The following is a 10,980-nucleotide window of genomic DNA, read 5'->3' on the forward strand; positions in this document are numbered from 1 at the left end:
TAATTGGGGATTTTCAATTTGTTCTTTTTCTAGCTTTTTCAGTTGCATGCCCAATTCATTGATCTCCTCTTTCTTTATTTTATCCATGTAAGCATTCAGAGATACAAAACTTTCCCTACGAATTGCTTTTACTGCATCCCATAAGTTTTGGTGGATTGTCTTGTTATTGTCATTTTCTCAAATGTAATTATTGATTATTTCTATGATTTGTTGTTTAACCCACTCATTCTTTAGTATTAGATTATTTAGTTTCTAATTAATTTTTGGTCTGTCTTTCTATGGTCCTTTATTACATATTATTTTTATTATATCATGATCTGAAAAGGATGCACTGACTATCTCTGCCTTTCTGCACTGGATAATAAGGGTTTTATGCCCTACTACACGGTCAGTTTTTGTGTATGTGCCATGTACCACTGAGAAAAAGGTATATTCCTTTTTTTCTCCATTCATTTTTTTCCAGAGGTCTATCATATCTACCTTTTCCAGAATTCTATTCACCTCCTTAACTTCCTTCTTGTTTATTATTATTGTTAGATTTATCAAGTTCAGGGAGGGAGAGGTTGTGGGCCCCCCACTAGTATAGTTTTACTCTCTATTTCTTCCTGTAACTCCCTTAACTTCTCCTCTAAGAATTTAGGAACTATACTACTTGGTGCATATATGTTTAGTAATCATATTATTTAATTTTCGATGGTGCCTTTTAGCAGGATATAATTTCCTTTCTTATCTCTTTTGATTAGGTCTACTCCTGCTTTTTTATGTCAATTGAAGCATAATATATTCTACTCCAGCCTTTTACCTGTACCCTGTGAGGATCCCCCTATTTCAAATGAGTTTCTTGTAAGCAACACCTTACCTCAGCTATACACAGAGGGAGTCATAGAACATCTATGATCTATGATCAGCATTCATACCCTTTTCCATTTCTCATAATTGTCCCATTTCCCTATTTGTGAGTTATGAAATTCCATTATGTGATCTTAATCTATCATTCCACATCTCCCTCTGCCTGGCAATCCTATGCCCTGTTTTTTGACCTCACTGTAACCTCCAATTCCTCTACCCCTCAATTCTTTCCAAAGCCATTGTCACTGCACTTGCCACACTCTCTTCTGTTCCCTATCTTGACCCCCTCAGTAAATCAGTTCAACTCTACACTTCCCCATCTCTCAAGTTCCTTGACTCTTTTTCCTGTCACTGATCTTGTCCTGCCATTCCTCAGCCTTGAACTACTCCAGTCCAGCTGCTAACTTCACTCCTACTCATGTGCTGCTGAACAAAGCAGGAGAAAAATCATGAAATTGTGCTTAGTCCACTACAGATTTATTATATATTTTTAACCAGGTCTTCACTTCATCAAGGTGATTTTTGTTGTTATTCAGTTGTTTTCCAGTCTTTTCCAAACTCTTCATATTCTCATTTGGGGTTTTCTTGACAAAAATACTGGAGCGGTTTTACATTTCCTTCTCCAGCCAATTTTACAGATGAGAAAGCTGAGGCAAACAGAGTTTAAGTGGTTTGCCCAAATTCACACAACTAGTGTCTGAGGCTGCATTTGAACTTGTCTCCCTGACTATAGTTTGGGTACTATATCCATTGTGCCACCTAGCCGCCCCAACTTTTTTAAACCTCTCTAATCAGTTTACTGCCTTACTTACCACAGGAGCTTTTCCAAACTTTTTCATACCTTCTCAAATCTCCTGTGATTTCTCTTCCCCTCACTCTCTCAGTTGAGAAACTTGCCCCATATTTCACTGAAAAAAAAACAATGAGGCCATTTACTGAGAGCTTTCTCTTCTTTCACACTTCACATAACTGAGATGTCCTACTTCACTTCTGTCTCACATGATAAGGCAATCCTTCTCTTTACTCTTCTATATGCATAAGTGATCTTCTATTCCCCAACGTTACCCCTTTCCTAACTTTCCTATTACTGTTCAGGGTCCTGCCATCCTCCCATTACCTAGGCTTGCAAACTAAGAATTATCCTTGAGGCTTCATTCTCTTTCTCATTCCTCATATACAATTAGTTGCCTAATTTTATAGATTTTGTAACATCTCTCATATGTTCCTCTGATACTGCCACCACCCAGGTGCAGGCCTATATCTATTCATGCTTAGATTATTTTAATAGCCTTCTGGTTGGTCTCCTTGCTTCAAGAATTTCGCCACTCCAATCCACCCTCTTCTCAGCTATCAAATGATTTTTTAGAGTGAGTGGTTTTACCATGTCATCCCCCTTTCCCCCATTCAAAAAACTCCAGTGACTACTTCTTCTTCCAGCATCAAATATAAAATCCTCTGTTGTCTTTTAAAGCCTTCATAACCTGTTCCTTCCTGCCATTCCATTCTTATATCCCATTCTTCTCCATTTGCTCTGTAATCCAGTGACAATGATTTGCTCAATGTCTCCCCCACCCCTGATAACACTTCATCTTCCAGTTCTTTGCATTTTCACTGGCTGTCCTCCATGCCTGGAATTCTCTCTCCTCATCTTCCCTGTCTTCCTTCAAGTCTCAGCTAAAATCTCACCTTCTGCAAGAAGCTTATATTGATCTCCCTTAATGCTAACCCCTTCCTTCTGTGATTACCTCTAATTTATCCCACATACAGCTTGTTTGTATATAGTTATAGACAGGTGTCCACTTTATTTCCAGTTCTCTGATATCACAAAAAGTGCTGCCATAAATATCTTGATGTATAGTGGATCTCTGTTCTTATCAGTGACCTTTTCAGGGTATGTGCCTAATAGTGTAATCTCTGGGTCTATAAGTATGGATAATTTAGTCACTTTGTTTGCTTAATTCCAGATAGCTTTAGAAATTGGTTGTACTGAGTAACAGCTCTACCAAGAATGCACTAGCATGCATGTCTATAACCTACAACATAGACTATTCCTGTCTTTAATTATCTTTGGTAGGCACTATTCTTGATGAAAATGTGAGACTCACAGTGATCATAACTTCTCTTTCTAGATGCTTATAGTATCATCTTTTAATAATGTTTTAATATGTCTGTAATCTTACTAATGTAAATGCTTCCTCTCAGTAATCATGGCAACCCATTAATATCTTCTCTGTCTTTGAAATTGTGGTCATATCTTCTGACAAATTCTTCATAGAAGATTTATCTAGGGCACTTTTTCTTGGCATTTTAACATTTTGTGGGTACTAATACAGTACCCTGGCTGTCCTTTTGTTTCCAATTGCTCTTACAACATGATTTGCCGACCTCTATTCTCAACATTCACTTACATGAAGATGTGTCTTATCCCATTTCTTGTGTTCAAGTCCATTGACAAGATGCTGCAATCTATCTACTCCCACCATGCATCTCTGAATTGTATTTGTTTTTAGTTAGACTCTACGCAGCCACCCATATTTTTATGGAGATCCTGGTCAACTTAATTGGCCCAAGATTCTATTCGTTATGATGAAAGTGGCTCTGCTTATTTTGTTTCCCAGATGACTGAAGCAGGGTAAAAAAAACAAAAAACAAAGATGTAGAAAGATCCTAAAGTAAAGGAAAACTTTGGAGTTTTGTGTAGGAGTGTGCTGGAGTCAGCTCATACTGGCTCAAAACATCTGTTGAATTTTCAGTGTGAGCATTTACACCTTGGAATTTGGCAGACACTATAAATCAGGGCTTGATTTATTGTGCATTGATTGTCTAGAATTAAGAAAGTATGGCAAAAATGTTAAAAATGCAGATTAAACTTAAAGCTGTGCTTTTCAGAGAGATGGTTGTTAAACATTTACCAGCATACCACTGAGTTTCTGCCTAAATATATCCCCTTTCAGTTGAGCAAGGGATAGCTAGTGTACACAAAGAACCTGTGAAATCCAGAAGAGGTTTGTGGTGACTGCAGGTGAGAATGTCTATAGGAATAGATTTATTTTCTTTTGGGATGATCAGTAAAGGGTAAACTATTCAAAGGAGCCATTTTTTTTGCCTATGAAAAACCACTTGGGTCACACAGTGCATAATGGTAGTCATTTTGCAAGTGAGTACTAGGAAGTGGGTGGGGCAGAGAAAACTCAAAAGAAGATTAAGGAATCTCAGGGAAAGTCCTTCATCACACCCTTTTCCCCAACGTGACCTTCACATGACCCTGCTGTCCACCTGCCAGGATTTTCCTGGAATTTAAAAGTAGGCTAAAGGACCAGATACATTTTTGTAGGCAGGGGTTAAGTTGATTTGAAAACTTAGAGCAAACTTTCTGCTAACCTTGGCCGCATTCCACTATTTCTTCCCAATAGGGACACCTATCTCAAAGTTAGCCTCCTGCTACCTAGGCAGAGTTCATTAGGAGTGGTTCTCTATACTGAATTAATTAGCTCCCTCTCCACATCTAATTCTGGTTACTACCTTGGGCCTATCCACCATTACTTAGATAGGCCACTGGGAGTTCCATTCAACCAGGTTCCCTGGACTGCCCACATGCCTCATTAATAACTTTTTAACAAGACAGCTCATTAGGAAAGCTAAGTTGTTTTGCAGCCTCAGAGGCCATGGAGGAAGCTGGGGACAGTTGGCAACAGTTACTGCACAGAATCAGGGTTTCTTAGGAGAATATCTGGATTTATTTGGTGACCACCAAAAATAACTTTCACCCTATTCACAATCCTGTAATGCCACCTTAATTCACACAATCTAACTAGCTATGGGATCAGAAGTCTCAAATCAGGGACCTACCCAGCTCTTTTCTTGTGCTAGGCTGAACTTCCTTCTACCAAGTCCAGGCCCTTTATAGGACTCATTTTATTGGCTGGGTCGTCTAGACCCAGGTCAGGATGAATCAAAGGGGACTGGAGGAGCTGGGTTTGGCTAGAACTGGAAACCCATAAGACTCACTAGTTAGACTGAGGTTGGACTAAGAGGGAGGTGGAGTTGGTCTGGGAAGGAAAGTCAGGAATGGATTCAGTTTAGTCCAACGATCGCAAATTTGGCCAGGTTAGAACTTTCCCATCTTTGCTGTGTTCAGTCTGAAGAGCTCAGGAACAAGAAGTAGCAGCTATGACTTCCCCACCTTCACAGCAACTCCCTTTTAGTGTCAGCTGAGAAGAAGAAACTTCATGCAGCTCATGCTGAATTTCAGTCTTGTCTTCATTTGGGATCTCATTTGAGCCAAGTATGTTCAGTTTTTGGGCTTATATGAAAACACATTCAGCGTCATATTGGAGAACACTGCAGATTTTCTTAGGGAGATACAATATGCACAGTCATTTATGTAGCAGAGGAAAATATATTCACTTGCAGCAGGGCAGGTTTACTAAAAACAAACCAAACAAATGTATTTTCCGTATTTTGTGGTATTATCCATCTGACTCATGAGAACAATGCCACAAACATGGTATATCTGAACTGAAGTAAGATTTTTGCCCAAGTCTACCATGATCCTTTTGTAGATAGAATGTTTTATAATATTTTCATGTAAGAATGTAGGATGGATGTAGTTAGGTAGATTCATGATTTGTTGAAAGATCATGGCCAAAGAATATATGGAACCTTGGCATTATCTTTGGACTGTTTCTTCTTTTTAACCTCTAATATCCAGACAATTATTACATTGTCAAGTACTATAAATTCTACCCCTGAAAATCCCTTACATGAACCTACATGAACCATGACCACCATCTACATTCATGTCCTCAGTGTTTAACAAAGTACCTGGCACATGGTAAGTGCTTTATATGTGTGTTTAATTGACTGACACATTCAGTCCTTCATTGCCACTTACTAGACTATTGTAATAACCTTTTAGCAGTTCTTCTTTCTTCCTCTCACCTTTATCCTGTCCTTCCTTCATACCACTCCTAGATAATTTTCTTTATGTGTATCACTGTTTTGCCTTCAGCCTTTCAATGGTTTGATACTGCCATCATCTTGGTACAGGCAGCCCTCATTACCTATTGCCTGGACTACTGCATATAAAAAAAGATATTACATGATGGAAGGACAAATTGGATATGGTGGGGTATGTGTGTAAGAGATAGTGAGGAGAAGAAGATTGGGGACTGGGAGGCTGATGTTGCCATGTACAGTAATACAAAAAAATGGGGTAGGGGAGGAGAAGGGCTTAGAGAGAAAGATAATGAGTTCTGCTTCAGACATATTTAGTTTAAGATGTCTCCTAGACATCTAGTTCAAGATCTCTAAAGGCAATTGGAGGCAACTGGAGATTTGAGATTGGAGGTGAATAGAGTGCCAGGCCTGGAGTCAGGAATTCTCATCTTTGTGAGTTCTAATCCAGCCCTGACAGACACTAGCTATGTGACCCTGGGAAAGTCATTTAACCTAATTTGCCTCAGTATCCTCATCGATAAAATGAGCTAGAGAAAGAAATGGCAAACAGTATCTCTGCCAAGAAAATCCCAAATGGGTCACAAAGAGTCAGACATGACTGAGCAACAACAAAAAATAATGTATCTATGTAATAGTGTTTCTTCTGCCACCTTTTAATTTATAATTTCCTACATGGTGTGGTGGGGAAAGGGGATTCCTCATCAGAAAAGTAAGGAAACATCAGGGACTGCATGCAAGGGAAATGTAGGCTCCTTTTCCCCCTCCTTGATGGTATCCATTTTCAAAGAGTATATGAGGTCTGCATGCCTGAATGAATCTTGATGAAAGTCACTTTTCAGGCAGTTCTGATATAATTTAACATCATTATTTTCAATTCAACAAACATTTTTAAAAATTAGTTATAATTTTTCCATTTATTTTTCCTCTTGCAACAATTTTCCCAGTATCCCCAACAAGGAAACCTTTATAGCAATAAAAACTCTACCCAAACCACTGAAGTAAACCACTGTACCTGATAGTGCTTGCCACAATTCTTAGCTGTACTCCCTTCCCCCTACTGAGGTATGTCTGGGTTCTCCAGGACTGAGATTTCAGCAAAAACTCATTAAGCACCTACTATGTATGCCTCTAGGGCAATTAGTTAGTTCAGGGAATGGAGTGCCAGCCCTGCCTCTGATGCTTAATAGTTGTGTGACCCTGGGAAATTCACTTAGTCCTATTTGCTTCAGTTTTCTCATCTGAAAATGAGCTAGAAAAGGAATGGCAAACTGCTCAAGTGTCTTTGCCAAGAAAATCCCAAATGGGGTCATAAAAACTCTGAAAAAGACTGGAAATGACTAAACAACAATGATAAATGTGTGGCACTGTACTTGGCACTGGAAATTACTGAGTTGAAACCACATACCATCTCTTAACATTGAGGAACTTTTGGTCTCATTATGGAATAGGGGGAAGAGGAGATGGTATACAAATAACCACCATAAAAGGCAAAGATAAAAGAGGATTCTAAAGGGCTATTAGAAGTTTGAAGAAAGATCACTTCCAAGTTGGAGGCGTGGCTGGAGATCAAGGAAATCCTGAAGCAGGAGGTGATTCTTGAGTTAGACATTGAAAGAAAAACTTTCAACAGTCACAAGATGGGATGGGTGGAGGACCAGAGGAATTCCAGGGATGGAGAATAGTGTAAGAAAAAAGCGAGTTGGAGAGGGGTCATAGTTATCAAAATTTATTGTGCAGCTATCATGTTCAGGACACTGACACATTTGGGGAATGTGAAACATGATCCTTGCCCTCAGGGATTTTTATAATCTAGCCAGAGAGATAGTGCATACATACAAATGAACAATGTAAAGTAGCCTTCCCTTCCTTCTCTGAAATGAACAGCTAGGTGGCACAGTGGATAGAGTTCTGGACTTGGAGTCAGGATGACACAAGTTTGAATCTTTCCTCAGACACTTTCTAGCTAAGTGACCCTACACAAGTCACTTAACCATTTAATCTCAACTTCCCTATCTGTGAAATGGAGTTAATAATGCCTCTCTCACATGGTTGTTGGGAGGATACAATGAAATGGCACATATGAAATGATTTGCAGGTCTTCAGGTGCTATATTAAACATTTTTATTAGTTGAAACTAGTACGGGAGCACCACCTTGAAGGAACAGGATACCTTGTTAGGAGAGGCCAGATGGATGGGCAAGAAGATGATCACCTAACACAGTACAGTAAACACTGAATAAATGCTCAGTTGTTTCTTTGAGGTAGAGTGAGACCTGAGTTCTATATGTTACTAATTAGCTGTATGACCTTAGACAGCTCACATCCCTTCTCTGGTCCTCAACTTCCTTATTTGTCAAATGAGGAGACTGAACTATTTCATCTCTGAGATTCAAAGTAATGGAAAGAGTACTTTTGAAAGTTTCAGGGACTGGGTTCAAATTTTGGTTCTACTTCTAACTGTGATCTTGGACAACTCAATAACTTTTTCAGTTTCTGTCCTCAAATTATAAGATGGTATTAGGAATCATTGCTCTGCTTACATCGCAGGTATGTTGTGAGGATCAAGTGAAATATTGGATGGAAAATGCTTTGAAAAAAGTATAAAGCATGACATAAACACAAGATTATCTGAAGGTAATTGGATCTCAAGGGAAAGGGATGATTTTAGGGGTAGTGTGCTGCCAACAGTGAGAGCTTCCAGAAAGCCTAATTTTGGTTGAAAAATGAAGTGAATCATGAAACTGTGACTAAGGAGATTTGATCACTGGATGACAGCAACAGTAATGATAGCTAGCATTTACATTTTAACTTAGAATTTGCAAAGTACTTTATAAAGATTATCTCATTCGATCCTCACAGCAATCCTGAGAGAGAGGCTCCATTTTTTTTCACTTTTTATAGATGAGGAAAGTGAGGCAAATAGAAGTTAAATGACTTGCCCAGGATCACATAGCTAAGGCTGGATTCAAATTCAGGCCTTCCTGATTCCAGGTCCACCTCTCTATCCACTATATCATTTAACTGGCTCTAAATTCAGCAGATCAGAAACTTTGTTGTATCCCTACCTCTCTAAGGAGATTTCAGGGCAGCAGAATGTATTGCCAGGATCTCTGAGGAACAACCTGTATTAGTCAGTTGTTTTGTTTTTCTTTTTAGCAGTGGTGTAGAAAGGACAAGAAAATTGACCATTCCTCATGGGGCTATGTCCAGGCTGTTTTGGGGGGATTGGTACCCCCACCGGAGATAACTTGGCCAAGTATGGATACTCTGGCTACTCTTTTTTCTTCCACGAACTGTTTTTGAGGGAATTCTGGGAAGGACTCTGTGAAGGTAGTGGAGGATGGAACTCTAATATTCAGGAAAAAAGTTTCAGGTTCTTCAGAAAATAAGTTTATAAGATTTTATCTTGAGTCCCACTTTCTCACCTTTGTTCTCACTCTTCTGTATTCCTGGACTACCCTTTCTCTGTTAGCATTGTTGTTGCTCTTGCTATCATTACTGTATATAGTTCTGAATACTACATATTAGGAAGAATATTGACAAATTGCAGTATTTCTAGAGGAGAGTGATAGTCCAGGTAAATCAATCAACAGGCATTTATTAAGCATGTCCCAAGAGACAGGTACTGTGCTAAGAGCTGATGACACAAAGACAAATGTGAAACATTCATGACCTCAAGAAGCTTACATTCTAACAAGAGACACAATATGCACACACACACACACACACACACACATATATATATACACACATACACATACATATACACATGTATAAAACACACAAAGCAGGCAAGACTGGTGAGGGAACTTGAATATAAGGACTGTTATAAGGACTGTTTGAAGGGAGTGATAATGAACCTGGAGAAGAGACAACATAGAGAAAGATGTGATAAGTGCCTTTAAGTATTTGAATGTATATCATATGGAAGAGCAGTGGATAGAGCACTGGACCTGCAGTCCGGAAGACTCTTCCTGAGTTTAAATCTGACTTCAGATACTACTAGCTGTGTGACCCTGGACAAGTAACTTAACTCTGTTTGCTTCAGTTTCTTCATCTGCAAAATAAATTGGAGAAGGAAATGGCAAACCACATCAGTGCTTTTGCAAGAAAACTCCAAATGGGGTCACACAGAGTCAGATATGCCTGAAGATAACTGAATGACAATAACATATAGAAGAGAATATAGTTGTTTTGCTTGGTTCTGAAGGTCAAATAAGTAGAAGTAGGTGAGCATTGTAGAGAGATAGATTTGGGCTCAATTCTAGAAAATTTTTTTAACCATTAGAGTTGTCCAAAAATACAGTGGAATGATGTCAATATGAGAGGTCTTTTAGAATAGCCTGGATAACCACTTATTATAATAAGAAGTACTTGTAATAAGTGTAGACCACTTGTTAGAGATTTTGAAGAAAAATTTCCTAATTACATTTGAGTTGGACTAGGACACTTAAGCAACTTTCCAACTCTACAATTCTATAATTTGTTTTAAAAGAAAAAAAAAAGATGCTGCTTGTTCTTAGTCTCCTTTGGAGGTAGAGAGTAGCTGTTATAGTAGTGGGAAAAGCATGACATTTAGAGTCAGATCTCTTAGTTATAATCTCAACTTCTAGGTTCAAATCCTATGGTCTCAAAATAAATTAAATAATGAATGAAAATATGTATTTTTTTTTAATCATTTAGAAGAGTCACAATAAGAAATTTGAAATGCAGGGAGAGTTGGGGCATTTAATGAAACTAGATTGGGTCAAGGAATTGGCTGAGTTATACTGGAGGAGGGTTAGAAGAAAGGAAAACACCTCATGAGAGAGAACATAAAATAAATTTGATTAAATTTCAGAAACTCTCATCTTTCCTACAATTAACTAAACTAAAGCTTTTGGGGAACTGGCTCATAATTCTGTATCATAAAAGATAATATGTATAAGTTCATTAAAAATTACATATGATTCAAATTCTCCCTCAGTAGTCAATCAGATACCAATTCCCCAGTGATAGGGGATGTGATTGATTGGATATTATTCCTGAGAGAGACTATTAGCCCTTCGCTTAGGAATCACAAAATTTTCTTCTTTAAAAAATGTTAAAATGCTTTTTATTATTCTTTTTTATTATTAAATTTATTTTTCATTTTCACCAATTTTATAAGATTTTGAGTTCTAGATTTCTCTT

The sequence above is a fragment of the Notamacropus eugenii genome, chromosome 1 (genome assembly GCF_028372415.1).
Source record: "Notamacropus eugenii isolate mMacEug1 chromosome 1, mMacEug1.pri_v2, whole genome shotgun sequence".
In the NCBI taxonomy this organism is placed as follows: Eukaryota; Metazoa; Chordata; class Mammalia; order Diprotodontia; family Macropodidae; genus Notamacropus; species Notamacropus eugenii.